This window comes from Diplotaxodon limnothrissa, linkage group LG3, assembly GCF_057381915.1.
Source record: "Diplotaxodon limnothrissa isolate DT_005_m linkage group LG3, D_limnothrissa_male_GT1.1, whole genome shotgun sequence".
NCBI lineage: Eukaryota > Metazoa > Chordata > Actinopteri > Cichliformes > Cichlidae > Diplotaxodon > Diplotaxodon limnothrissa.
In genome coordinates, this window is record NC_140598.1 from 10,679,365 (window position 1) to 10,706,125 (window position 26,761).

The following is a 26,761-nucleotide window of genomic DNA, read 5'->3' on the forward strand; positions in this document are numbered from 1 at the left end:
ACCTATGCAGGTGGAGTTCCACCAACAGCCTGCTTCCAAGTCGTGATTTTTTCACCCATGTTGCTTGAGGTCATGGCATGTTATTGACTTTCTATGGTTGCTTCTAAGCCAAGACTACTGGAGCCTGGCACTGATAAGGCCAAGTTCATGGCTTCAGTCCCCAACCTGGCCATTCAAGCCTTGTAGAGTCTCTGTTGAAGGACATGAAGTTGACAACAGCGTAGCAATTTTGGATGACACAAAGGAGCCGAGGTTGGCATGCTGCAAACGCATGCCTGCTCCTCAAGGACTCAAAACCAACCACGAAGGGACTCGAACCCTCAATCTTCTGATCCGAAGTCAGACGCCTTGTCCGTTAGGCCACGTGGTCTGGCAGAAGCTCCCACTTTTCACGAACGTTCGTTGGAGTCTGCTTGAGCCAACTGCTGGTGTTGGGTTGGTCACGTGGCTGGTGGATATTGCTTGATTGTTGCTTGAAATAATTGATTGTTGCTTGAAATAAGTGCATGCCACAGAATTTCTCCCATGTATCACGTTCTTAAAAACGTAGTCCTACCTGCCACATGCACAGTGGATCCACCCACTAAGCCAGAGTATCAACTGCCAATGGACGTCATAAAGCTTACGTGGCCCGATCTGTCACCTGGAAGTTGGCAGAAGTTTTTTTCTTGGATCCCACCAAACAAAAACACAGTCTACCATGAGACAGGACCTTCTATACTGGAATGGCCAGTATGGGGATTGAACCCATGACTTTGGCGTTATTAGCACCACGCTCTGACCAGCTGAGCTAACCGGCCCACAACTTGTGCCAAAATCGACACCTTTTTTTTGTCTAATATACCAAAAAAGAGGGTGGAAGAACTGTTAAGAACACAAGAGAAATGTGTGTTTACAAGAAATTACTTCAACATAGTGGGAAAAAAACCTCTTCTGTTGACTTACAAAAAATGCTTTAAGACGAAATTTGCCACAAAACAATACATGGTGTGCGTCTTCTACTGTTAGGGTCGATAGGTGAGGATATAAAGCAGCAGTTTTTGATGCAGTATGCTGTGTGAGACTTTGGAAATGAGTGATTTATCCAGAAAGTAGCTGGAAAAGTGATTTGGAGATTGTAGCTAAGCATGTAATGTATTCATTAGCGTGTCATGTGTCAGTGAATTTTGTGGTTTGCTGTCATTTGTAGTTGCGTACATCACTCACCTGGAAGTTGGCAGAGGTTTATTCTTGGATCCCACCAAATAAAATCCACAATCTATCACTAGACAGCACCTTGGATGGCTGCTGGAATGGCCAGTATGGGGATTGAACCCATGACCTTGGCGTTATTAGCACCACGCTCTGACCAGCTGAGCTAACCGGCCTACAACTTGTGTGCAAACTGATCCTTTTGTTGACTAATATACCAAAAAAGAGGGTGGAAGAACTGTTAAGAACACAAGAGAAATGTGTGTTTACAAGAAATTACTTCAAGCTGTACCAATGAAAGCCAACTCTTGGAAGCTCCTACTGATCAGAAGCCACCTATGCAGGTGGAGTTCCACCAACAGCCTGCTTCCAAGTCGTGATTTTTTCACCCATGTTGCTTGAGGTCATGGCATGTTATTGACTTTCTATGGTTGCTTCTAAGCCAAGACTACTGGAGCCTGGCACTGATAAGGCCAAGTTCATGGCTTCAGTCCCCAACCTGGCCATTCAAGCCTTGTAGAGTCTCTGTTGAAGGACATGAAGTTGACAACAGCGTAGCAATTTTGGATGACACAAAGGAGCCGAGGTTGGCATGCTGCAAACGCATGCCTGCTCCTCAAGGACTCAAAACCAACCACGAAGGGACTCGAACCCTCAATCTTCTGATCCGAAGTCAGACGCCTTGTCCGTTAGGCCACGTGGTCTGGCAGAAGCTCCCACTTTTCACGAACGTTCGTTGGAGTCTGCTTGAGCCAACTGCTGGTGTTGGGTTGGTCACGTGGCTGGTGGATATTGCTTGATTCTTGCTTGAAATAATTGATTGTTGCTTGAAATAAGTGCATGCCACAGAATTTCTCCCATGTATCAAGCTCTTAAAAACGTAGTCCTACCTGCCACATGCACAGTGGATCCACCCACTAAGCCAGAGTATCAACTGCCAATGGACGTCATAAAGCTTACGTGGCCCGATCTGTCACCTGGAAGTTGGCAGAAGTTTTTTTCTTGGATCCCACCAAACAAAAACACAGTCTACCATGAGACAGGACCTTCTATACTGGAATGGCCAGTATGGGGATTGAACCCATGACTTTGGCGTTATTAGCACCACGCTCTGACCAGCTGAGCTAACCGGCCCACAACTTGTGCCAAAATCGACACCTTTTTTTTGTCTAATATACCAAAAAAGAGGGTGGAAGAACTGTTAAGAACACAAGAGAAATGTGTGTTTACAAGAAATTACTTCAACATAGTGGGAAAAAAACCTCTTCTGTTGACTTACAAAAAATGCTTTAAGACGAAATTTGCCACAAAACAATACATGGTGTGCGTCTTCTACTGTTAGGGTCGATAGGTGAGGATATAAAGCAGCAGTTTTTGATGCAGTATGCTGTGTGAGACTTTGGAAATGAGTGATTTATCCAGAAAGTAGCTGGAAAAGTGATTTGGAGATTGTAGCTAAGCATGTAATGTATTCATTAGCGTGTCATGTGTCAGTGAATTTTGTGGTTTGCTGTCATTTGTAGTTGCGTACATCACTCACCTGGAAGTTGGCAGAGGTTTATTCTTGGATCCCACCAAATAAAATCCACAATCTATCACTAGACAGCACCTTGGATGGCTGCTGGAATGGCCAGTATGGGGATTGAACCCATGACCTTGGCGTTATTAGCACCACGCTCTGACCAGCTGAGCTAACCGGCCTACAACTTGCGTGCAAACTGATCCTTTTGTTGACTAATATACCAAAAAAGAGGGTGGAAGAACTGTTAAGAACACAAGAGAAATGTGTGTTTACAAGAAATTACTTCAAGCTGTACCAATGAAAGCCAACTCTTGGAAGCTCCTACTGATCAGAAGCCACCTATGCAGGTGGAGTTCCACCAACAGCCTGCTTCCAAGTCGTGATTTTTTCACCCATGTTGCTTGAGGTCATGGCATGTTATTGACTTTCTATGGTTGCTTCTAAGCCAAGACTACTGGAGCCTGGCACTGATAAGGCCAAGTTCATGGCTTCAGTCCCCAACCTGGCCATTCAAGCCTTGTAGAGTCTCTGTTGAAGGACATGAAGTTGACAACAGCGTAGCAATTTTGGATGACACAAAGGAGCCGAGGTTGGCATGCTGCAAACGCATGCCTGCTCCTCAAGGACTCAAAACCAACCACGAAGGGACTCGAACCCTCAATCTTCTGATCCGAAGTCAGACGCCTTGTCCGTTAGGCCACGTGGTCTGGCAGAAGCTCCCACTTTTCACGAACGTTCGTTGGAGTCTGCTTGAGCCAACTGCTGGTGTTGGGTTGGTCACGTGGCTGGTGGATATTGCTTGATTGTTGCTTGAAATAATTGATTGTTGCTTGAAATAAGTGCATGCCACAGAATTTCTCCCATGTATCACGCTCTTAAAAACGTAGTCCTACCTGCCACATGCACAGTGGATCCACCCACTAAGCCAGAGTATCAACTGCCAATGGACGTCATAAAGCTTACGTGGCCTGATCTGTCACCTGGAAGTTGGCAGAAGTTTTTTTCTTGGATCCCACCAAACAAAAACACAGTCTACCATGAGACAGCACCTTCCATACTGGAATGGCCAGTATGGGGATTGAACCCATGACTTTGGCGTTATTAGCACCACGCTCTGACCAGCTGAGCTAACCGGCCCACAACTTGTGCCAAAACCGACACCTTTTTTTTGTCTAATATACCAAAAAAGAGGGTGGAAGAACTGTTAAGAACACAAGAGAAATGTGTGTTTACAAGAAATTACTTCAAGCTGTACCAATGAAAGCCAACTCTTGGAAGCTCCTACTGATCAGAAGCCACCTATGCAGGTGGAGTTCCACCAACAGCCTGCTTCCAAGTCGTGATTTTTTCACCCATGTTGCTTGAGGTCATGGCATGTTATTGACTTTCTATGGTTGCTTCTAAGCCAAGACTACTGGAGCCTGGCACTGATAAGGCCAAGTTCATGGCTTCAGTCCCCAACCTGGCCATTCGAGCCTCGTAGAGTCTCTGTTGAAGGACATGAAGTTGACAACAGCGTAGCAATTTTGGATGACACAAAGGAGCCGAGGTTGGCATGCTGCGAACGCATGCCTGCTCCTCAAGGACTCACAACCAACCACGAAGGGACTCGAACCCTCAATCTTCTGATCCGAAGTCAGACGCCTTGTCCGTTAGGCCACGTGGTCTGGCAGAAGCTCCCACTTTTCACGAACGTTCGTTGGAGTCTGCTTGAGCCAACTGCTGGTGTTGGGTTGGTCACGTGGCTGGTGGATATTGCTTGATTCTTGCTTGAAATAATTGATTGTTGCTTGAAATAAGTGCATGCCACAGAATTTCTCCCATGTATCAAGCTCTTAAAAACGTAGTCCTACCTGCCACATGCACAGTGGATCCACCCACTAAGCCAGAGTATCAACTGCCAATGGACGTCATAAGAAAGAAAAGAAAAGCGCTATATAAATACAGGCCATTTACCATTTTTACCATAAAGCTTACGTGGCCCGATCTGTCACCTGGAAGTTGGCAGAAGTTTTTTTCTTGGATCCCACCAAACAAAAACACAGTCTACCATGAGACAGCACCTTCCATACTGGAATGGCCAGTATGGGGATTGAACCCATGACTTTGGCGTTATTAGCACCACGCTCTGACCAGCTGAGCTAACCGGCCCACAGCTTGTGCCAAAACCGACACTTTTTTTGTCTAATATACCAAAAAAGAGGGTGGAAGAACTGTTAAGAACACAAGAGAAATGTGTGTTTACAAGAAATTACTTCAACATAGTGGGAAAAAAACCTCTTCTGTTGACTTACAAAAAATGCTTTCAGAAGAAATTTGCCACAAAACAATACATGGTGTGCGTCTTCTACTGTTAGGGTCGATAGGTGAGGATATAAAGCAGCAGTTTTTGATGCAGTATGGTGTGTCAGACTTTGGAAATGAGTGATTTATCCAGAAAGTAGCTGGAAAAGTGATTTGGAGATTGTAGCTAAGCATGTAATGTATTCATTAGCGTGTCATGTGTCAGTGAATTTTGTGGTTTGCTGTCATTTGTAGTTGCGTACATCACTCACCTGGAAGTTGGCAGAGGTTTTTTCTTGGATCGCACCAAATAAAATCCACAATCTATCACCAGACAGCACCTTGGATGGCTGCTGGAATGGCCAGTATGGGGATTGAACCCATGACCTTGGCGTTATTAGCACCACGCTCTGACCAGCTGAGCTAACCGGCCTACAACTTGTGTGCAAACTGATCCTTTTGTTGACTAATATACCAAAAAAGAGGGTGGAAGAACTGTTAAGAACACAAGAGAAATGTGTGTTTACAAGAAATTACTTCAAGCTGTACCAATGAAAGCCAACTCTTGGAAGCTCCTACTGATCAGAAGCCACCTATGCAGGTGGAGTTCCACCAACAGCCTGCTTCCAAGTCGTGATTTTTTCACCCGTGTCGCTTGAGGTCATGGCATGTTATTGACTTTCGATGGTTGCTTCTAAGCCAAGACTACTGGAGCCTGGCACTGATAAGGCCAAGTTCATGGCTTCAGTCCCCAACCTGGCCATTCGAGCCTCGTAGAGTCTCTGTTGAAGGACATGAAGTTGACAACAGCGTAGCAATTTTGGATGACACAAAGGAGCCGAGGTTGGCATGCTGCGAACGCATGCCTGCTCCTCAAGGACTCACAACCAACCACGAAGGGACTCGAACCCTCAATCTTCTGATCCGAAGTCAGACGCCTTGTCCGTTAGGCCACGTGGTCTGGCAGAAGCTCCCACTTTTCACGAACGTTCGTTGGAGTCTGCTTGAGCCAACTGCTGGTGTTGGGTTGGTCACGTGGCTGGTGGATATTGCTTGATTCTTGCTTGAAATAATTGATTGTTGCTTGAAATAAGTGCATGCCACAGAATTTCTCCCATGTATCAAGCTCTTAAAAACGTAGTCCTACCTGCCACATGCACAGTGGATCCACCCACTAAGCCAGAGTATCAACTGCCAATGGACGTCATAAGAAAGAAAAGAAAAGCGCTATATAAATACAGGCCATTTACCATTTTTACCATAAAGCTTACGTGGCCCGATCTGTCACCTGGAAGTTGGCAGAAGTTTTTTTCTTGGATCCCACCAAACAAAAACACAGTCTACCATGAGACAGGACCTTCTATACTGGAATGGCCAGTATGGGGATTGAACCCATGACTTTGGCGTTATTAGCACCACGCTCTGACCAGCTGAGCTAACCGGCCCACAACTTGTGCCAAAATCGACACCTTTTTTTTGTCTAATATACCAAAAAAGAGGGTGGAAGAACTGTTAAGAACACAAGAGAAATGTGTGTTTACAAGAAATTACTTCAACATAGTGGGAAAAAAACCTCTTCTGTTGACTTACAAAAAATGCTTTAAGACGAAATTTGCCACAAAACAATACATGGTGTGCGTCTTCTACTGTTAGGGTCGATAGGTGAGGATATAAAGCAGCAGTTTTTGATGCAGTATGCTGTGTGAGACTTTGGAAATGAGTGATTTATCCAGAAAGTAGCTGGAAAAGTGATTTGGAGATTGTAGCTAAGCATGTAATGTATTCATTAGCGTGTCATGTGTCAGTGAATTTTGTGGTTTGCTGTCATTTGTAGTTGCGTACATCACTCACCTGGAAGTTGGCAGAGGTTTATTCTTGGATCCCACCAAATAAAATCCACAATCTATCACTAGACAGCACCTTGGATGGCTGCTGGAATGGCCAGTATGGGGATTGAACCCATGACCTTGGCGTTATTAGCACCACGCTCTGACCAGCTGAGCTAACCGGCCTACAACTTGTGTGCAAACTGATCCTTTTGTTGACTAATATACCAAAAAAGAGGGTGGAAGAACTGTTAAGAACACAAGAGAAATGTGTGTTTACAAGAAATTACTTCAAGCTGTACCAATGAAAGCCAACTCTTGGAAGCTCCTACTGATCAGAAGCCACCTATGCAGGTGGAGTTCCACCAACAGCCTGCTTCCAAGTCGTGATTTTTTCACCCATGTTGCTTGAGGTCATGGCATGTTATTGACTTTCTATGGTTGCTTCTAAGCCAAGACTACTGGAGCCTGGCACTGATAAGGCCAAGTTCATGGCTTCAGTCCCCAACCTGGCCATTCAAGCCTTGTAGAGTCTCTGTTGAAGGACATGAAGTTGACAACAGCGTAGCAATTTTGGATGACACAAAGGAGCCGAGGTTGGCATGCTGCAAACGCATGCCTGCTCCTCAAGGACTCAAAACCAACCACGAAGGGACTCGAACCCTCAATCTTCTGATCCGAAGTCAGACGCCTTGTCCGTTAGGCCACGTGGTCTGGCAGAAGCTCCCACTTTTCACGAACGTTCGTTGGAGTCTGCTTGAGCCAACTGCTGGTGTTGGGTTGGTCACGTGGCTGGTGGATATTGCTTGATTGTTGCTTGAAATAATTGATTGTTGCTTGAAATAAGTGCATGCCACAGAATTTCTCCCATGTATCACGCTCTTAAAAACGTAGTCCTACCTGCCACATGCACAGTGGATCCACCCACTAAGCCAGAGTATCAACTGCCAATGGACGTCATAAAGCTTACGTGGCCCGATCTGTCACCTGGAAGTTGGCAGAAGTTTTTTTCTTGGATCCCACCAAACAAAAACACAGTCTACCATGAGACAGCACCTTCCATACTGGAATGGCCAGTATGGGGATTGAACCCATGACTTTGGCGTTATTAGCACCACGCTCTGACCAGCTGAGCTAACCGGCCCACAACTTGTGCCAAAACCGACACCTTTTTTTTGTCTAATATACCAAAAAAGAGGGTGGAAGAACTGTTAAGAACACAAGAGAAATGTGTGTTTACAAGAAATTACTTCAAGCTGTACCAATGAAAGCCAACTCTTGGAAGCTCCTACTGATCAGAAGCCACCTATGCAGGTGGAGTTCCACCAACAGCCTGCTTCCAAGTCGTGATTTTTTCACCCATGTTGCTTGAGGTCATGGCATGTTATTGACTTTCTATGGTTGCTTCTAAGCCAAGACTACTGGAGCCTGGCACTGATAAGGCCAAGTTGATGGCTTCAGTCCCCAACCTGGCCATTCGAGCCTCGTAGAGTCTCTGTTGAAGGACATGAAGTTGACAACAGCGTAGCAATTTTGGATGACACAAAGGAGCCGAGGTTGGCATGCTGCGAACGCATGCCTGCTCCTCAAGGACTCACAACCAACCACGAAGGGACTCGAACCCTCAATCTTCTGATCCGAAGTCAGACGCCTTGTCCGTTAGGCCACGTGGTCTGGCAGAAGCTCCCACTTTTCACGAACGTTCGTTGGAGTCTGCTTGAGCCAACTGCTGGTGTTGGGTTGGTCACGTGGCTGGTGGATATTGCTTGATTCTTGCTTGAAATAATTGATTGTTGCTTGAAATAAGTGCATGCCACAGAATTTCTCCCATGTATCAAGCTCTTAAAAACGTAGTCCTACCTGCCACATGCACAGTGGATCCACCCACTAAGCCAGAGTATCAACTGCCAATGGACGTCATAAAGCTTACGTGGCCCGATCTGTCACCTGGAAGTTGGCAGAAGTTTTTTTCTTGGATCCCACCAAACAAAAACACAGTCTACCATGAGACAGCACCTTCCATACTGGAATGGCCAGTATGGGGATTGAACCCATGACTTTGGCGTTATTAGCACCAGGCTCTGACCAGCTGAGCTAACCGGCCCACAGCTTGTGCCAAAACCGACACTTTTTTTGTCTAATATACCAAAAAAGAGGGTGGAAGAACTGTTAAGAACACAAGAGAAATGTGTGTTTACAAGAAATTACTTCAACATAGTGGGAAAAAAACCTCTTCTGTTGACTTACAAAAAATGCTTTCAGAAGAAATTTGCCACAAAACAATACATGGTGTGCGTCTTCTACTGTTAGGGTCGATAGGTGAGGATATAAAGCAGCAGTTTTTGATGCAGTATGCTGTGTGAGACTTTGGAAATGAGTGATTTATCCAGAAAGTAGCTGGAAAAGTGATTTGGAGATTGTAGCTAAGCATGTAATGTATTCATTAGCGTGTGATGTGTCAGTGAATTTTGTGGTTTGCTGTCATTTGTAGTTGCGTACATCACTCACCTGGAAGTTGGCAGAGGTTTTTTCTTGGATCGCACCAAATAAAATCCACAATCTATCACCAGACAGCACCTTGGATGGCTGCTGGAATGGCCAGTATGGGGATTGAACCCATGACCTTGGCGTTATTAGCACCACGCTCTGACCAGCTGAGCTAACCGGCCTACAACTTGTGTGCAAACTGATCCTTTTGTTGACTAATATACCAAAAAAGAGGGTGGAAGAACTGTTAAGAACACAAGAGAAATGTGTGTTTACAAGAAATTACTTCAAGCTGTACCAATGAAAGCCAACTCTTGGAAGCTCCTACTGATCAGAAGCCACCTATGCAGGTGGAGTTCCACCAACAGCCTGCTTCCAAGTCGTGATTTTTTCACCCGTGTCGCTTGAGGTCATGGCATGTTATTGACTTTCGATGGTTGCTTCTAAGCCAAGACTACTGGAGCCTGGCACTGATAAGGCCAAGTTGATGGCTTCAGTCCCCAACCTGGCCATTCGAGCCTCGTAGAGTCTCTGTTGAAGGACATGAAGTTGACAACAGCGTAGCAATTTTGGATGACACAAAGGAGCCGAGGTTGGCATGCTGCGAACGCATGCCTGCTCCTCAAGGACTCACAACCAACCACGAAGGGACTCGAACCCTCAATCTTCTGATCCGAAGTCAGACGCCTTTTCCGTTAGGCCACGTGGTCTGGCAGAAGCTCCCACTTTTCACGAACGTTCGTTGGAGTCTGCTTGAGCCAACTGCTGGTGTTGGGTTGGTCACGTGGCTGGTGGATATTGCTTGATTCTTGCTTGAAATAATTGATTGTTGCTTGAAATAAGTGCATGCCACAGAATTTCTCCCATGTATCAAGCTCTTAAAAACGTAGTCCTACCTGCCACATGCACAGTGGATCCACCCACTAAGCCAGAGTATCAACTGCCAATGGACGTCATAAAGCTTACGTGGCCCGATCTGTCACCTGGAAGTTGGCAGAAGTTTTTTTCTTGGATCCCACCAAACAAAAACACAGTCTACCATGAGACAGGACCTTCTATACTGGAATGGCCAGTATGGGGATTGAACCCATGACTTTGGCGTTATTAACACCACGCTCTGACCAGCTGAGCTAACCGGCCCACAACTTGTGCCAAAATCGACACCTTTTTTTTGTCTAATATACCAAAAAAGAGGGTGGAAGAACTGTTAAGAACACAAGAGAAATGTGTGTTTACAAGAAATTACTTCAACATAGTGGGAAAAAAACCTCTTCTGTTGACTTACAAAAAATGCTTTAAGACGAAATTTGCCACAAAACAATACATGGTGTGCGTCTTCTACTGTTAGGGTCGATAGGTGAGGATATAAAGCAGCAGTTTTTGATGCAGTATGCTGTGTGAGACTTTGGAAATGAGTGATTTATCCAGAAAGTAGCTGGAAAAGTGATTTGGAGATTGTAGCTAAGCATGTAATGTATTCATTAGCGTGTCATGTGTCAGTGAATTTTGTGGTTTGCTGTCATTTGTAGTTGCGTACATCACTCACCTGGAAGTTGGCAGAGGTTTATTCTTGGATCCCACCAAATAAAATCCACAATCTATCACTAGACAGCACCTTGGATGGCTGCTGGAATGGCCAGTATGGGGATTGAACCCATGACCTTGGCGTTATTAGCACCACGCTCTGACCAGCTGAGCTAACCGGCCTACAACTTGCGTGCAAACTGATCCTTTTGTTGACTAATATACCAAAAAAGAGGGTGGAAGAACTGTTAAGAACACAAGAGAAATGTGTGTTTACAAGAAATTACTTCAAGCTGTACCAATGAAAGCCAACTCTTGGAAGCTCCTACTGATCAGAAGCCACCTATGCAGGTGGAGTTCCACCAACAGCCTGCTTCCAAGTCGTGATTTTTTCACCCATGTTGCTTGAGGTCATGGCATGTTATTGACTTTCTATGGTTGCTTCTAAGCCAAGACTACTGGAGCCTGGCACTGATAAGGCCAAGTTCATGGCTTCAGTCCCCAACCTGGCCATTCAAGCCTTGTAGAGTCTCTGTTGAAGGACATGAAGTTGACAACAGCGTAGCAATTTTGGATGACACAAAGGAGCCGAGGTTGGCATGCTGCAAACGCATGCCTGCTCCTCAAGGACTCAAAACCAACCACGAAGGGACTCGAACCCTCAATCTTCTGATCCGAAGTCAGACGCCTTGTCCGTTAGGCCACGTGGTCTGGCAGAAGCTCCCACTTTTCACGAACGTTCGTTGGAGTCTGCTTGAGCCAACTGCTGGTGTTGGGTTGGTCACGTGGCTGGTGGATATTGCTTGATTGTTGCTTGAAATAATTGATTGTTGCTTGAAATAAGTGCATGCCACAGAATTTCTCCCATGTATCACGCTCTTAAAAACGTAGTCCTACCTGCCACATGCACAGTGGATCCACCCACTAAGCCAGAGTATCAACTGCCAATGGACGTCATAAAGCTTACGTGGCCCGATCTGTCACCTGGAAGTTGGCAGAAGTTTTTTTCTTGGATCCCACCAAACAAAAACACAGTCTACCATGAGACAGCACCTTCCATACTGGAATGGCCAGTATGGGGATTGAACCCATGACTTTGGCGTTATTAGCACCACGCTCTGACCAGCTGAGCTAACCGGCCCACAACTTGTGCCAAAACCGACACCTTTTTTTTGTCTAATATACCAAAAAAGAGGGTGGAAGAACTGTTAAGAACACAAGAGAAATGTGTGTTTACAAGAAATTACTTCAAGCTGTACCAATGAAAGCCAACTCTTGGAAGCTCCTACTGATCAGAAGCCACCTATGCAGGTGGAGTTCCACCAACAGCCTGCTTCCAAGTCGTGATTTTTTCACCCATGTTGCTTGAGGTCATGGCATGTTATTGACTTTCTATGGTTGCTTCTAAGCCAAGACTACTGGAGCCTGGCACTGATAAGGCCAAGTTCATGGCTTCAGTCCCCAACCTGGCCATTCGAGCCTCGTAGAGTCTCTGTTGAAGGACATGAAGTTGACAACAGCGTAGCAATTTTGGATGACACAAAGGAGCCGAGGTTGGCATGCTGCGAACGCATGCCTGCTCCTCAAGGACTCACAACCAACCACGAAGGGACTCGAACCCTCAATCTTCTGATCCGAAGTCAGACGCCTTGTCCGTTAGGCCACGTGGTCTGGCAGAAGATCCCACTTTTCACGAACGTTCGTTGGAGTCTGCTTGAGCCAACTGCTGGTGTTGGGTTGGTCACGTGGCTGGTGGATATTGCTTGATTCTTGCTTGAAATAATTGATTGTTGCTTGAAATAAGTGCATGCCACAGAATTTCTCCCATGTATCAAGCTCTTAAAAACGTAGTCCTACCTGCCACATGCACAGTGGATCCACCCACTAAGCCAGAGTATCAACTGCCAATGGACGTCATAAGAAAGAAAAGAAAAGCGCTATATAAATACAGGCCATTTACCATTTTTACCATAAAGCTTACGTGGCCCGATCTGTCACCTGGAAGTTGGCAGAAGTTTTTTTCTTGGATCCCACCAAACAAAAACACAGTCTACCATGAGACAGCACCTTCCATACTGGAATGGCCAGTATGGGGATTGAACCCATGACTTTGGCGTTATTAGCACCACGCTCTGACCAGCTGAGCTAACCGGCCCACAGCTTGTGCCAAAACCGACACTTTTTTTGTCTAATATACCAAAAAAGAGGGTGGAAGAACTGTTAAGAACACAAGAGAAATGTGTGTTTACAAGAAATTACTTCAACATAGTGGGAAAAAAACCTCTTCTGTTGACTTACAAAAAATGCTTTCAGAAGAAATTTGCCACAAAACAATACATGGTGTGCGTCTTCTACTGTTAGGGTCGATAGGTGAGGATATAAAGCAGCAGTTTTTGATGCAGTATGCTGTGTCAGACTTTGGAAATGAGTGATTTATCCAGAAAGTAGCTGGAAAAGTGATTTGGAGATTGTAGCTAAGTATGTGTTAAGATTCAATATTGAGGAAGGGTACAAGAGGTGATCGAAGAATAAGTACACCGATCCGGCCGGGTGAAGTCAAACGATGATTTTAATGAACACACGTGTGGGAAGACAACTCTGTACGCAGACAGGAAGTAGTCTTCGACTTAATCAAAGCATGAACAGATATTTTATAGCATCAGGGTTTATTTACTGACGCCCCTTCATGCGTCACCGGTACATTTTATACATAGATCAGATCAACATCATCATGACTTTTCACCCAGAAAATCATCTTCTATTTTCATGGCTTGGTACTTTCCGTTCTTATCTTAAAATGAATTGTTCCTCTTTCTTGCCGAGACAACAAGGACGGTTCCTCTAAATAAATTTAACTCTATGTGTGTGTGTCACGACCTCACATGCTCTTTGTGTCACCTCTTCACCTACTGTCTGTGTCTCGTCCTCAAATGCTCTTTCTCAATTCACCTGTTGCACTTCTGACCTTTTACCAGACCAGAAGCTCACTGAGACTATGTGTATGTCTTCTACTAAATAAATGTTTTAACCAAGAACCTCTACTAAAACCTTAATATAAAATGATCTGATATATAAGTGTTTTGTAAGCATGTATTGCAATTCCTTCTATGGCTCCAAGTCACTTGCACAATAGATTGTCCGAACATCGCGCCGAACAAAGCTTCCGACCCCCAATTAATTGACCGAGCTCCAACTCTTTAATAAGCACAGATATGCATTGTGTATAAAATAGTCATAACTGCTTAAGGCCTTCTTAAAGCTATCTGTTACATTGTTAAAGCCTCGTCTTAGCCTGCGGCTCAAAATAACTATCTGCTTTCACTTCTGCATACAACTTCCTGTCAGCCTGCAGCTCAGTCTTTCTGAAAGAGCCACTGTTTAACCCCTGAATGCAATATAAACTCCAGATTTTATTATTAATGCAATGGTAATGATGACAATTATTTAACAATAGCAGTAAAATAATTTCCCTGCTCCACACTCCCTCTCACGACCTCTGGAACACCAGAGGTCGCAATACATTGTGGTTCAGCAGGCCTCGAGATCTCCAGGATCCTCGCCCCTCCTGTGGTCGCCGAGATCTTCTGCAAAGGAAACAAAACACTTTTTCTTGCATCTCCCTAACTTATCCTTTTTGGGACTCTTTAATCAAAAGCATGATCCTAATTATGCTCTTAACTTATTGACTTGTATTTATGTATATTCTTCAACGTTCCTCATCACTTTAAACTCTTTAAGCCCTGCTTTCACGTCCAGTTGCTCGCTCTACTTTCCCTTATCTGATCATCAACATCCTGTGCACAAATTGTCGCTGCTGCAAGTTCCTCTACTCCAAAAGAAAACAACCACTTTAATCAATTAAGTTTAAGCATATAAGCAATTACTCCTGTATACATTTCATCATAGCTAAATGCTGCCTTGAAACAACTCCTATGTGTTAACACTAACTTCATTTTAAAACCTCACATTTCCTATGTTATCACCTGTTTTTGCTATAGCCTTTTTTATTTCATTTGCTCCCTTTAATGTAACAATACCTTCTAATTCTAATTTATCAGACTTAACCAAAATATATGCTTTCCTTACTCTTTAGTCCTTCTTTAAGTTCAGTCAAAAAGCTAAATGAATTTAGGGCCTTTTGCCTGGAATCAATACTGTCATGTGTGTTTCTTAACTCTGTGTCTGTAAGCGTGCAATCCTTCAATAACTTCAATAACTCATATCAAAAAATGCAATATGTATAAAAATCATTTCTATTTATAAGCTCCCCCTTTATCCTAAAAATACCTCCTATGTAATATCTGTATGTATAAGCCTACATTATAACCACTACTTCTAGAAATCAAAAAGAAATCAAAGCTGTTCTACTCCTTCAACCCTCACTAATTTTCCCTCTAAGACTCATTCACAGCTTTGAAAAACCGGCATTGTATCTTCTAAACAGGATTCAGTTCTGTCTTGGTCCTGGGCCATGTTGGCCCAGTATTCTTGGTTCCTTGTATTTTCGCTCCTTATTTAGGCCAGGTTTTCTGAGGTGTCCTGTTGTGGTGTTCCCTAAGTGTTTTTTCCCTTTGTGACTCTTACCCCCTTGTGCCCCTCTGTGTATTTATGAGCTCTCGTCTCTCTTTGTGTTTATTCCATGTTTTCCCCAGCCTGTTATGTCTGTGTTCTCCCCGTGCTCTCTCTCCTCCTGTCTGAACCTCTGTGTACTTCCTGTTTTACTTTGACAGTCTCTCGTCAGTATGCGTAATATTGTGTTCACTCCTGCCCTGTCTCGTTATGTTTATCAGTGTCACCTGTGTTCCCCACCTGTGTGTAATCTCCCTGTGTTCTCTGGGTGTATTTAAGTTGTGTCTTCTGTTATGGTAGTTGCTGGTTTGTCTGTGTTGTTTCCCCTCGGTCTCCCTGCGTCTCTTGTGTATTTCCCCAGACCTCCCTGCATCCTCGTTTCTGGTTTGTGTTATTAGCTTACCCAGTTTAGGTTTCCGGTTTCTTGTTTTTCCACCAGTGCTGTTTTGTGCCCACCGTTGTAAATAAATATTCACCTGCACCAGAGCTGCCGCCTTTTGGGTCCTTTTCTACAACTCCACACGGCTTGCCTCGCAAACCGTGACAAGTTCACTTTTAATCCTTTAACCTTAACTTAAAAATAACAGTTTCAGTTTTACCATATCCAAATGATCAAAAACCCAAAAGGTCCTGAAATGATCCTAAATTATTAAACAATTAAATTATTAAACCCTAAACCCCCCTTTATCTTGATACATTTCATGTGTCAAGATACTATACAAAACTTAAAAATGCTCAGTTTCCCCACTCATGATCCAATCTATGTCATAAAAATAAACTTAAAACAGAACAGTTATCAGTCATGTGTTTCTTCAATTAATGATAACTGAGTTACATCAAAAAATATTTCCCCTTTAGCATTTGGCATTCTCCCAACAATATACTATAATCCCATAATCTAACCCCAGTCAACAAAACAAAAATTTTTCTGGTAAAAGCAAATTGTTTGTCCACATTTATTCACCCTCACATTCACTCACACATTCACTCCCATGCAGTCACACATTCACTCACATGCAGTCACACCATATATTTGCTGATAGTGGAGCTTCCCGCACGATCAGATACTCCACCTTCAGCAAAATGAGCTCAGTCATTTTTTATTTTCCATAGGAAAATATTTCTTTATGCTTTTGGACTGGATTGACTCGCATAAAATCCTTTTTACAGGGACTTACGACCTTGATCCGTCCCCAGGTAGCTTTCTCCTCAGCCAATTATAATCTGGAAAGCCGCCTTATATTTGCTCTTCCCGATAATTTTCAGCGCCGTTATTCACTGTTGCAGACCTGCTTAAAACAGAAATGAAAAATAGAGCTGATTGTTAGCTCATAAAAACAAAACAAAATCACCTGACAGGTTTTCTTTAAGTGCACTGTTACAAAATAATGGGCCCCTCCCAGACATGTCCATGTTTCCTAAAACTCCCTCTATTAAAAACAAAAATAACAACAACAACCTACCTGACAGAATCAACCCATCACCACAACAACCTTAAACACACAAGTCTTGCCACCACATAATTTCACCTCCTCAATACACCAAAAGTCTCATTAAAACCACACAATTTGCACACAAAAATCACCCCCTTATGCTCTGTAACATACTTCAATTCAGCATAAAACATAACCCCCTTTGTCATATGGCTTCTTCTATTCCTCAATTACAAACACAAATGTATTTTATTAAACATTCACACCATTGTATCATTCATACAAAATAGCAAGCTGTTCTTCATTGCATATGTTTGTGTTCTTAGCCAGGTTTAATCAGTGTCTATGCATTAAACTCCATGAGCTTGTCTTGTCTTTATAAGGTTAATGCATTTTCTGTTTGTGTATGTGAATTTGCATATGGTGCTTTTGCAGTGTGTCAGACTCCTTCATAATTTTGCCTTTAAACAGTCAATTTTCTCCTCCCCAAATTTACTAACCCAAATTCTGATTTCCTACCTTAAATAGCAGCATTCCTTGTCCTCAGCCAGAAGGTAGGGCTCCACTTGCCACTTACCCCCTCTGCCTCAGCCCAGCGGCCTTACCCGTCAGGTCCCGTCTTCTTACTGAAGCCGAGTAATCGTGACTGTGCCTGCCTTAGGTTGTCCCAGGGTTTCGAGGTGGGATCTTACCCGTCATGGGCTATCCAGCCTTCCATACTCGCCTGATACGGGGCCCAAGTGGGCAGGGGAGGGAACACACTGGCTCTGGGAATTAAAGGAATGTAAGCTGCTTCCTTCATTGCATCTTATATTAAACTATCTCACTTCTGACTCCTTCCTAGAATAATTTCACCTATGGCACTTTGTGTATGTGTGTTTTCTATTCATTAATGTAATTGTCAGTTATTTTCTCTCTTCATTTTACCTTCTTTTGTTTGTTTGTGACGTTCTACTTTAGTTCTACTAAACCTTGATGTAAAAACAATACTCCCTTATTTCACGCACACACTCTGCATTTTGCCTACGCACACACTTCTCTCTCAGACTTCCTCTGTTCACACATCACCTTGCACTCACTCTACTATCAACTTTCATAGTGTTATTATTATTTAGTATTTTGTACACCTCACACAGAATCATTCAAATCGAGTACTCACAGCATTCACATCACAACCTTCAACTTTCACTTTCAATCCTGCAAGACCCAGAGATGGACATCTCCTTCACCTAACATAAAACTAAATTACCATATCAACATACAATTACTGAAATTCAAACTCAAATACACCATCTGTTTTAATAAAGTCAAAGAGTAAACAGGTGTACCAAGTGTATGTACTTATGTGTTTTAAACTGAAAGAAAAAGAAACTCAAACTCTTATAACATCACTCATGCCTCTCTTAAATTAAAAACACTTTCAAACTTTAAAACCTCCTACTTTACATCACCAAAGAAATACCTCTCACACCTTTATTCCTCATTCCAAACCTTCTAGTCACCGCATTCACACACTTAAAGTGTGACCAGAGTTGAGGAATATAACTCAACACACTTTCCTAAGAGTATTTTAGACATGCTTGTCATAATCAAAAAGAGCAAGTCAAAAACAAACAAACAAAAAATTGAAACCTCCATTAATTCTCACCGCACACACAAGAAATTGAAAAAATAAAACCCACCAGCAACTAATGCTGGAGAAAAGTTACTACTGAAAGTGATGTGTTAGTCTTAAGTATATACAGTGCACTCAATATATTTATATATCTACATCCAACTTCAGTCAATTACTATACATCCACTACGGCAACTCAAAACTTTATTTATAGTCCTCTAATAAACATAAATGGCATTTGAAACACACACTCAACAATGTTTGCAGCAGTATTTGTAAAACCAACTGTGGCTTAAACAGTTCACTGCTTACTCATTTGCATTTTCACTCACACACACACCGTCTAAAAATAGCAGCAGCATTGCCTCAGACTCCTTTCACACAGATCTTTTTATATTACAAAGACGTCTTATATTTACAACCACTGTCAGATCTGTCAGCTTTAGCGCCTACACAATTTAGACAAATTTAAAATAACCGCCCAGCGGATAAACTCCCTGAGTTTTTTGCGACCAATTAACCAGTATCAAGACTTTAACTGTTTCTGGCCTCATTTCTAAAATCCCTAGCTCAATTTAAAAGTGTCCAACACCCAAGGTCCAACCTTTGCTGCCCAAAAAAGCGCAGGTACCGTTCCAAACGGTAAGGAGACTCTAACTCCTAGCTTAATTCCAGGATGCCCTGTACCCCACAGTTAAGCCACACTGAACTATCCCTCTTCGCCGAGAGGTCAATGTCGCGCGTCCACGACAAGGAGGGAGCGTAACCTCCGGGCTCTGCGCTTCCTAGCAGACTCGAACTGCCGTTCTAGAATAATTTATAATACTTTGAAACAACAATCAACACCCAAAACAAGTGTATAACTGAGGCAGGTGCAACCTAGTGGTCAAATGGAGACTCCAACTCACAAAATGACCGCTCAGGTCCACTCTTATAACCAAATTTGGACTCTAACCAACACAATAACCAATTCCCTACCAAACTACTTGAGACTCTAACTCAATTTCTTTGGGACTTCAACCCAGTATTTAAACTTTTCTTATCAGACTCTTAACTGCTTTCATTTCTTCTTAGCAGAACTCTAACTGCTTCAACTCATGAAATTTTCATCAAAATCAAAACAGACATCCACCAGTAACTTCAGTGAGTAGACTTAAATTTTATCATGTCCAATTTGGCACACTTTGGAAATAATTCAACAGGTAGTGCCTTACCTTTTGGATAAGCCGGCTTATGCCCACTCACTTCGACCACTGGAATTCATGTCTGCCCGTCAGACCACCTAAGACCAAATTTCTCCATCTACACCTCCAATCCTCCCTCCTCAACCACCGGACGAAGCCCCCAAATGTTAAGATTCAATATTGAGGAAGGGTACAAGAGGTGATCGAAGAATAAGTACACCGATCCGGCCGGGTGAAGTCAAACGATGATTTTAATGAACACACGTGTGGGAAGACAACTCTGTACGCAGACAGGAAGTAGTCTTCGACTTAATCAAAGCATGAACAGATATTTTATAGCATCAGGGTTTATTTACTGACGCCCCTTCATGCGTCACCGGTACATTTTATACATAGATCAGATCAACATCATCATGACTTTTCACCCAGAAAATCATCTTCTATTTTCATGGCTTGGTACTTTCCGTTCTTATCTTAAAATGAATTGTTCCTCTTTCTTGCCGAGACAACAAGGACGGTTCCTCTAAATAAATTTAACTCTATGTGTGTGTGTCACGACCTCACATGCTCTTTGTGTCACCTCTTCACCTACTGTCTGTGTCTCGTCCTCAAATGCTCTTTCTCAATTCACCTGTTGCACTTCTGACCTTTTACCAGACCAGAAGCTCACTGAGACTATGTGTATGTCTTCTACTAAATAAATGTTTTAACCAAGAACCTCTACTAAAACCTTAATATAAAATGATCTGATATATAAGTGTTTTGTAAGCATGTATTGCAATTCCTTCTATGGCTCCAAGTCACTTGCACAATAGATTGTCCGAACATCGCGCCGAACAAAGCTTCCGACCCCCAATTAATTGACCGAGCTCCAACTCTTTAATAAGCACAGATATGCATTGTGTATAAAATAGTCATAACTGCTTAAGGCCTTCTTAAAGCTATCTGTTACATTGTTAAAGCCTCGTCTTAGCCTGCGGCTCAAAATAACTATCTGCTTTCACTTCTGCATACAACTTCCTGTCAGCCTGCAGCTCAGTCTTTCTGAAGGAGCCACTGTTTAACCCCTGAATGCAATATAAACTCCAGATTTTATTATTAATGCAATGGTAATGATGACAATTATTTAACAATAGCAGTAAAATAATTTCCCTGCTCCACACATGTAATGTATTCATTAGCGTGTCATGTGTCAGTGAATTTTGTGGTTTGCTGTCATTTGTAGTTGCGTACATCACTCACCTGGAAGTTGGCAGAGGTTTTTTCTTGGATCCCACCAAATAAAATCCACAATCTATCACCAGACAGCACCTTGGATGGCTGCTGGAATGGCCAGTATGGGGATTGAACCCATGACCTTGGCGTTATTAGCACCATGCTCTAACTAGCTGAGCTAACCGGCCTACAACTTGTGTGCAAACTGATTTTTTTTTTTGACTAATATACCAAAAAAGAGGGTGGAAGAACTGTTAAGAACACAAGAGAAATGTGTGTTTACAAGAAATTACTTCAAGCTGTACCAATGAAAGCCAACTCTTGGAAGCTCCTACTGATCAGAAGCCACCTATGCAGGTGGAGTTCCACCAACAGCCTGCTTCCAAGTCGTAAATTTTTCACCCATGTCGCTTGAAGTCATGGCATGTTATTGACTTTCTATGGTTGCTTCTAAGCCAAGACTACTGGAGCCTGGCACTGATAAGGCCAAGTTCATGGCTTCAGTCCCCAACCTGGCCATTCGAGCCTCGTAGAGTCTCTGTTGAAGGACATGAAGTTGACAACAGCGTAGCAATTTTGGATGACACAAAGGAGCCGAGGTTGGCATGCTGCGAACGCATGCCTGCTCCTCAAGGACTCACAACCAACCACGAAGGGACTCGAACCCTCAATCTTCTGATCCGAAGTCAGACGCCTTGTCCGTTAGGCCACGTGGTCTGGCAGAAGCTCCCACTTTTCACGAACGTTCGTTGGAGTCTGCTTGAGCCAACTGCTGGTGTTGGGTTGGTCACGTGGCTGGTGGATATTGCTTGATTCTTGCTTGAAATAATTGATTGTTGCTTGAAATAAGTGCATGCCTCAGAATTTCTCCCATGTATCACGCTCTTAAAAACGTAGTCCTACCTGCCACATGCACAGTGGATCCACCCACTAAGCCAGAGTATCAACTGCCAATGGACGTCATAAAGCTTACGTGGCCCGATCTGTCACCTGGAAGTTGGCAGAAGTTTTTTTCTTGGATCCCACCAAACAAAAACACAGTCTACCATGAGACAGCACCTTCCATACTGGAATGGCCAGTATGGGGATTGAACCCATGACTTTGGCGTTATTAGCACCACGCTCTGACCAGCTGAGCTAACCGGCCCACAACTTGTGCCTAAACCGACACCTTTTTTTGTCTAATATACCAAAAAAGAGGGTGGAAGAACTGTTAAGAACACAAGAGAAATGTGTGTTTACAAGAAATTACTTCAACATAGTGGGAAAAAAAACTCTTCTGTTGACTTACAAAAAATGCTTTAAGACGAAATTTGCCACAAAACAATACATGGTGTGCGTCTTCTACTGTTAGGGTCGATAGGTGAGGATATAAAGCAGCAGTTTTTGATGCAGTGTGCTGTGTCAGACTTTGGAAATGAGTGATTTATCCAGAAAGTAGCTGGAAAAGTGATTTGGAGATTGTAGCTAAGCATGTAATGTATTCATTAGCGTGTCATGTGTCAGTGAATTTTGTGGTTTGCTGTCATTTGTAGTTGCGTACATCACTCACCTGGAAGTTGGCAGAGGTTTTTTCTTGGATCCCACCAAATAAAATCCACAATCTATCACCAGACAGCACCTTGGATGGCTGCTGGAATGGCCAGTATGGGGATTGAACCCATGACCTTGGCGTTATTAGCACCACACTCTGACCAGCTGAGCTAACCGGCCTACAACTTCTGTGCAAACTGATCCTTTTGTTGACTAATATACCAAAAAAGAGGGTGGAAGAACTGTTAAGAACACAAGAGAAATGTGTGTTTACAAGAAATTACTTCAACATAGTGGGAAAAAAACTTGAACCCATGACTTTGGCATTATTAGCACCACGCTCTGACCAGCTCAGCTAACCGTTGATGGAGGAATTAACAGTGAAGTGAGGAAGTAATTATTGAAGTTAACTCAGAAAGATCAATTAGAGAAAAAGAGTCTAACTTAACATCAATGGTACTAAGAGTAACTGTAGATAATATTGCATCTGTGGGATGATTATTGGTAATTTTTTCTCTAATGATAAAAATTTTATTTGTGAAGAAGTTCATGAAGTCATTACTAGTTAACGTTAAAGGGATGGTTGGCTCAAAAGAGCTCTGACTTTTTGTCAGCCTGGCTACAGTGCTGAAGAGAAACCTGGGGTTGTTCTTATTTTCTTCAATCAGTGATGAATAGTAAGATGTTCTGGCTTTGCGGAGGGCTTTCTTATAAAGCAGCAAACTATTTCTCCAGGCTAAATGATGATCCTCTAAATTTTCCTCTCCAGCTTACGAGTCATCTGCTTTAGGGTACGTGTTTCAGAATTATACCACGGAGTCAGGTACTTCTGATTTGAGGCCTTAGTTTTCACAGGAGCTACAGTATCCAGAGTCGTACGTAGTGAGGAGGTAAAATTATTAACAAGATAATCGACCTCTGTTGGGGTAGCGTTTAGATAGCTGCTCTGCTCTATGTTGGTACAGGGCATTGAAGATGATAACAGTGGGTGCATTATATTCTTAAACTTAGTTACAGCACTTTCAGAAAGACATCTACTGTGATGACATCTACTCCCCACTGCTGTGTAATCAATCATTGCAAATGTAAATGTAAATTTTCAGCTCAGGAGGGTAACTCCTAAATTCCAGCTGCATTGTGCTCCTCAAAGAAGCAGAAATCCTTGTTGCACAAACAACAAAAACAAAGTTCTGGTTGTGTAGGGGGGGGCTTCCAGATGTTGAGCAGCTGCACTGTTTCCCTGTCTTTTGTTCCTTCTTCCCACTAAAGAAATATTCTTTAATAATATATTAATGTTCAAAGGCAAAGAGGAAACACACACTGCATACTAAAGTGTGTGTGGAACATGAGGACACATCACCATGGCAGAGCACCCGGTATGGATTGCAAACCATGATAAAAAACACTGACATGGAGTGCACATTATCTGCAGGTTTCCACAGGGGGAAATTAGACTTATGTGGCTGCAGCTCACAAGTTCTTGTTTTTATAGTTCTGTGTAACAAAAATAAAAGTAATGTTAACATTGCTGTTCACAAAATTTATAGCTGTAATAAAATTCTACTTTATTTCTTCACCTGCAGGAAGTGTAGTCAGCTGATTTTAATGCCATTTTTAACATATGATGATTGATATTTTGGTTTAAAATGATCAAATGTGTCCTGAAGCTGGGAGGTTAAATAAATCCAGTCTGGTGTGTGTAAAATAATCAGCTGTAGTTTGTTTCATAGGGTCATTTTCTGCAGAGACAATGTAGACTGACAGTCTCACAACTCTGTCTCAAGCCAGGCTGTGAAGTAATCATGACCTTTAATCTATAGATTCATAATCCACGACACAAAGTTTGTATTCATGGAATTGAAATTGAGGTTTTTCACTTTTAAGACATTAAAAAAGCACACACTTGGATAATGGAGGGGTATCAGCAGAATAAACCAAATTGTTTTCTCACACAGGGCACTCACATATTTTTTTTTTCTACTTGTTAACTACATTATTAATTTTACTAGCAGGGAATACATCCTCGATTAGATTAGAAAACATCTATGGAATGATACTGGAATAAGCAAACATTTAGGCCTGAGACGACATGTAAATGAGAGCAAACAGCAAGATCATTTAATGGGGTTGAGATGTAGAAAGAATGGGTTGGTTTGAAATACAACGGTTAACCTTTTTTTTCTTGACTGCCATGGTCATGCCTTTGTGCTCACATGCTCTCTTTCGTGCCCTTTTAACACTTTGAAGCATTTATTTATTATTTATTATTTAATTTAATTTTTATATTATGTTTTTATATTATATATATTTATATTATTTTATTTTTTTCTGGAGTCAATGTGACATCTATAGAATAATTATGAATTTATTCTAAACAAATTAAAACCTACTGACTGCAGTAACAAGAATATTTAAAACTATTTTTAAATGAAATAATTTGTGTATTATTCTCAGTTTCCTGTTTTCTTCTTTCTGGATAGAATCTCACACCAACACATTCAAAGAGAGATATAAAAAATAAATGTAAACTTTTTTATCACTCTGTGCTGTTTTTTGTTTGTTTGTTTTTTATGTGACTTATTTGTGCCTTTATGGTATTTTATATTCCCAATGCACCCTTAATCAAATGGGTGGAGAAAAAAAATACAAACAAGAAAAACAAGCAAAGCTGATGAACATTTGGAGCCAGACAACACAAGTTGAGACAAGAACACAGTGACAAACCTTGGGTGTATAGTAGAGATTCTTCAGCTTCTGCTCTGTTTGAACAACCTGTAAGTCTCTCTTCTTTTTACCATAAACTTATATATTTATTATATTATAGATCACTTTTTTGTGATTTGACACGTGAAATTCTAGTGTGGCTGGAATCAAATAGTTTGATGAACAGATGACATTTGATATTAAGTATCTGATTCAAAACACTGCTTCACAAACTAATGGATTTTCTACAACAGGAAGTAAATATTTGTTATCCTGATGGGATTAGACTGACAAAATTTATCATGTTAACATATCATAAATCAGTCTGTCAATCACTCAGAAAATTGAAAGATAAATACACAGTCGTCTTAACATCATATTTACACACATTTATGAATTACCAAAAAATGAACTGCTGCCTAAAAACAAACATAATTTTATTCAAAGTGGCGATGTTACAGAAGGTATTCAGTCGCTGGATTTCAGTACAAAATGGGCAAATTTCAGTGGGCAAATTTAGCACAATTTAGAAAAAACACATACATTTAGATATTGTACAAACACAACCCCCTTTTTTCTTAGTTTTAAAAAAACAAAGTATATTGACTCTTTTTCATAAGAAAGTGTATGACAACAGCAGGTAAACAAGAATTACTGAAACAGAAAAATGTATCTGTCATGATCCACTGTTTGCTCTGTTAATCATAACCAACAGAATAGATAAATTGAGCTTGTATTAATTTTTACTTTTATGTGGTCTGTTTTGGTGTTTGGCTTTAGAGACAGTTACAAACACTGGATTTACAATGAACTCTCTTAATGGAAGACTTGGGTAATGATGGTCTCCCTCCTTGAGAGTCTTCCTCACTTGGCTGATGTTGTGATGAAGGCTTTTTTTTACCGTGATAGGATCTGGATCATCCACACGTGTCTTCTGTGGAAGTCCAGGCCTTTCTCTGGTCTTTTCTTCTGTGAATGGACTAAACTGTCGATGTGTCCTCTGCCGATTGACTATTTCTTTCAGAGCTGCTCCACAGGAGGTCAGGGTGTCACATAAACAGCTTTAACTGCACAACGACACATTTAAATCATTTCCACACTTCTTAGTGTGGTTAATTAAAAAAAAAAAAAGATAAAAAAACCCTAAAACCAATCTAACTCCATTAAAGGTTTAAGGGACTTATTAAAGACAAGTCTTTTTTTTACTTTAGTCTTTTTTTTTTTTTTTTTTTACAAATAATCAATAAAACCTGTAAAAAAAATATCCACTCTTAAATCTGCACTTTAGAATGTTCCACTAGAGTCCTAAAGTTTTTACTCCTCGTAGCTGTGGGTATATGAGAACCAAAATGTGAACTCACAGGCAGAAAGGATTAAAAAGCTAACCCAAAAATCCAGAGAAGTCAAAAGCCAAAATCCAAATTTCAGGAAAACACACAAGAGAACAACTTCTCAACAGAAAATAAATGCCAGCTTCAATGGCATTTATTGCCAATTTCAAGAAACACAGAAATTTTGGTTGAGTAAAAAATATATTGAATGAATCCTTGAATACAACAGTTCACATGGGGTGCATCTTGGTTTTCAATTACTCTGAAACGGAAACATTTCCAGTATCATGTCATGGTTCCATCTTCTTGTATTGTGATAGTTGAAGCTGTTAATGAGTCACTGAG

At 41.9% G+C, this 26,761-nt stretch overlaps 1 protein-coding gene and 22 non-coding genes across 23 annotated transcripts in view; 1 reads left to right on the plus strand and 22 right to left on the minus strand.

Annotated features, from left to right (window-relative positions):
- The window catches only part of LOC146634429 (protein NLRC3-like), a 219,527-nt gene that overhangs the window by 136,824 nt on the left and 55,942 nt on the right, over window positions 1-26,761 (plus strand). The gene's annotated exons all lie outside the window — the stretch shown is intronic.
- trnar-ucg (transfer RNA arginine (anticodon UCG)) lies at window positions 298-370 on the minus strand. The gene has a single exon. It is a non-coding gene; the product is annotated as a tRNA-Arg (tRNA).
- trnai-aau (transfer RNA isoleucine (anticodon AAU)) lies at window positions 727-800 on the minus strand. Its single transcript has one exon. It is a non-coding gene; the product is annotated as a tRNA-Ile (tRNA).
- On the minus strand, window positions 1,294-1,367 carry trnai-aau (transfer RNA isoleucine (anticodon AAU)). Its single transcript has one exon. It is a non-coding gene; the product is annotated as a tRNA-Ile (tRNA).
- Window positions 1,823-1,895, minus strand: trnar-ucg (transfer RNA arginine (anticodon UCG)). Its single transcript has one exon. It is a non-coding gene; the product is annotated as a tRNA-Arg (tRNA).
- On the minus strand, window positions 2,252-2,325 carry trnai-aau (transfer RNA isoleucine (anticodon AAU)). Its single transcript has one exon. It is a non-coding gene; the product is annotated as a tRNA-Ile (tRNA).
- trnai-aau (transfer RNA isoleucine (anticodon AAU)) lies at window positions 2,819-2,892 on the minus strand. The gene has a single exon. It is a non-coding gene; the product is annotated as a tRNA-Ile (tRNA).
- trnar-ucg (transfer RNA arginine (anticodon UCG)) lies at window positions 3,348-3,420 on the minus strand. The gene has a single exon. It is a non-coding gene; the product is annotated as a tRNA-Arg (tRNA).
- trnai-aau (transfer RNA isoleucine (anticodon AAU)) lies at window positions 3,777-3,850 on the minus strand. The gene has a single exon. It is a non-coding gene; the product is annotated as a tRNA-Ile (tRNA).
- trnar-ucg (transfer RNA arginine (anticodon UCG)) lies at window positions 4,308-4,380 on the minus strand. The gene has a single exon. It is a non-coding gene; the product is annotated as a tRNA-Arg (tRNA).
- trnai-aau (transfer RNA isoleucine (anticodon AAU)) lies at window positions 4,791-4,864 on the minus strand. The gene has a single exon. It is a non-coding gene; the product is annotated as a tRNA-Ile (tRNA).
- trnai-aau (transfer RNA isoleucine (anticodon AAU)) lies at window positions 5,356-5,429 on the minus strand. Its single transcript has one exon. It is a non-coding gene; the product is annotated as a tRNA-Ile (tRNA).
- On the minus strand, window positions 5,885-5,957 carry trnar-ucg (transfer RNA arginine (anticodon UCG)). The gene has a single exon. It is a non-coding gene; the product is annotated as a tRNA-Arg (tRNA).
- Window positions 6,935-7,008, minus strand: trnai-aau (transfer RNA isoleucine (anticodon AAU)). The gene has a single exon. It is a non-coding gene; the product is annotated as a tRNA-Ile (tRNA).
- Window positions 7,464-7,536, minus strand: trnar-ucg (transfer RNA arginine (anticodon UCG)). Its single transcript has one exon. It is a non-coding gene; the product is annotated as a tRNA-Arg (tRNA).
- On the minus strand, window positions 8,424-8,496 carry trnar-ucg (transfer RNA arginine (anticodon UCG)). The gene has a single exon. It is a non-coding gene; the product is annotated as a tRNA-Arg (tRNA).
- trnai-aau (transfer RNA isoleucine (anticodon AAU)) lies at window positions 9,418-9,491 on the minus strand. Its single transcript has one exon. It is a non-coding gene; the product is annotated as a tRNA-Ile (tRNA).
- On the minus strand, window positions 9,947-10,019 carry trnar-ucg (transfer RNA arginine (anticodon UCG)). The gene has a single exon. It is a non-coding gene; the product is annotated as a tRNA-Arg (tRNA).
- Window positions 10,943-11,016, minus strand: trnai-aau (transfer RNA isoleucine (anticodon AAU)). Its single transcript has one exon. It is a non-coding gene; the product is annotated as a tRNA-Ile (tRNA).
- On the minus strand, window positions 11,472-11,544 carry trnar-ucg (transfer RNA arginine (anticodon UCG)). Its single transcript has one exon. It is a non-coding gene; the product is annotated as a tRNA-Arg (tRNA).
- trnar-ucg (transfer RNA arginine (anticodon UCG)) lies at window positions 12,432-12,504 on the minus strand. The gene has a single exon. It is a non-coding gene; the product is annotated as a tRNA-Arg (tRNA).
- trnar-ucg (transfer RNA arginine (anticodon UCG)) lies at window positions 21,494-21,566 on the minus strand. Its single transcript has one exon. It is a non-coding gene; the product is annotated as a tRNA-Arg (tRNA).
- trnai-aau (transfer RNA isoleucine (anticodon AAU)) lies at window positions 22,489-22,562 on the minus strand. Its single transcript has one exon. It is a non-coding gene; the product is annotated as a tRNA-Ile (tRNA).